The sequence below is a fragment of the Lontra canadensis genome, unplaced genomic scaffold (assembly GCF_010015895.1).
Source record: "Lontra canadensis isolate GAN:19392208 unplaced genomic scaffold, GSC_riverotter_1.0 scaffold21, whole genome shotgun sequence".
NCBI lineage: Eukaryota > Metazoa > Chordata > Mammalia > Carnivora > Mustelidae > Lontra > Lontra canadensis.
In genome coordinates this window covers 10573145-10575042 of record NW_022631015.1, presented here as the reverse complement: position 1 = coordinate 10575042, position 1898 = coordinate 10573145, and positions in this window count along the sequence as shown.

The following is a 1898-nucleotide window of genomic DNA, read 5'->3' as shown; positions in this document are numbered from 1 at the left end:
CCTGCTCAGCGGGGAGTCTGTGTGTGTGTGTGTGTGTGTGTGTGTGTGTGTGTGTGTGTCTCTCTCCTCCCTCCCTCCCTGCTCACACACATGCTCTCTAATAAAGTCTTTTTAAAATTTATAGTAACTTTTTCCTGACAAGTAATTCAGGATTTATGTAACTACAGTTATTCGTAATAAAAATTCAAAATAACCTGGATGTACATCAATGGGGAACCCAATGCATGAGTTATAGTATGTCCATGAACTAGAAGACTTTATGATTAATTAAAAAAAAGTAGATCCATATTATGGACTTGGAAAGGATTCCTGCTTTTATTGCTCAGAGAACCAAAAAATGCCTATTTTAGTATAACATTTGTGTTAGTTAAAAATATACATATGTACCCTTACACAGACATGTGTATACATTCTTCTAGAAGCCTTGGCAATGTGTCTGGAAGAATGTGTACTGAACTGTAAAGAGGTAGTTACCTCTGGATCACAGATGAGAAGGAGGGTTAGGGAAAGGGGAAAAATAACTCTATATAAATGTTATGCAGTTTGAATTTATTCCACAAAAGTAATTCATATCTTGGATTAAATTCTAAAAGTACAGAAGTAGCCTAGGATAAGAAGATTCACCTAAAATGTCACCACCCAGAAATAACCGCAGTTGACATTTTGCTAAATATCTTCTAGACTCTAGACCTCTCACTGTATATACATGCACATATATATATACACACACAAACTCTCTTTTGTAACACCACCCTCGTTATCTCAGTGGTCAACCCCTCCTCCTTCCCCTCTGCTGGCCTTATCTCCCTTAGTTTAACACACTGGAACAGCCCAAGGACTCTGTCCTGACACTTCTGTCTATATTCAGTGCCCAAGTCAACTCAGCCAGTCCTACGCTCAGCCCTCTGCCGTGAGTCTTAGTCTCAGCTACCCAGTTACCCCCTTGCCAACTCCATTCAGATGCTGAAGTCACACATCGACTATATGTTCCAAATTACACTTTTAATATCTATCTACAACCTCCCCTGCACCCTACCAGCTGAACTATTAGCTCATTAAGTGACACCAATCTCCACGAGGTGGCTCACACCCCAAGCTTGGAAGTCGTCCTTCACCCTTCCCGCTACACAACTCATCAGCAACCCTTCCAGTTCCCTCTCTGCTGCTCATGTCATCGTCCCCAAACCTAACACATGCACAGAGGGCTTTAAAAGGCGTCCTTTACTATGACAACGTTTGTTGTCACTGGAAGATCCTTCCACATCCCACAAGGAGACCACCACCACACACAGCACCCCCAACCTCACCTTACACCCCTCTGCCCTCATTCCTGTTGTTTGGTCCTCACTGAACTCCGAGAACATGTCAAACTGTTTATGGCCCCAAACATTGGTCCTGGCCATTCCCTCTGAAACACCCTTCCCTGCTCTCCCACCCTTCAAGTTTTAGCTCAAATGTCACTTCGAGAGGTTAGACTGGATTCTCCATTCACACCATCAGTCTCAGTCATCCCAGTTTTTTCCTTCTTACCACTTACCACTGTCATGAATTCATCTGTTTACTCTTCCCTGTCTATCCTGAACTGCACTCTCCCTGTGGTCCAGGCCCTCCTGGGTCCCGTTCCAGCCCCAGCATCGAAGCTAGTACCCGGCACCTCATAGACTCAGCAGTCTTTTAAGTGAATGAACACACACAGCTAAAACATATTCTGTTCCATTCCAACTCTAAAGTTCTTAGAGCTTCCATTGGGAGCGAAGCAAAATAAAGATGCCACAGTACTAATGCACCACTGTGTGGCCCAAGCCAGCTTTCTCGTTGGAATTAAAGCAAATGCAATCATGTGGTTTACGATGCTTTGCAACAAGCTTTTACTTTTCACTCGCTGTTAAAGGTCTTCC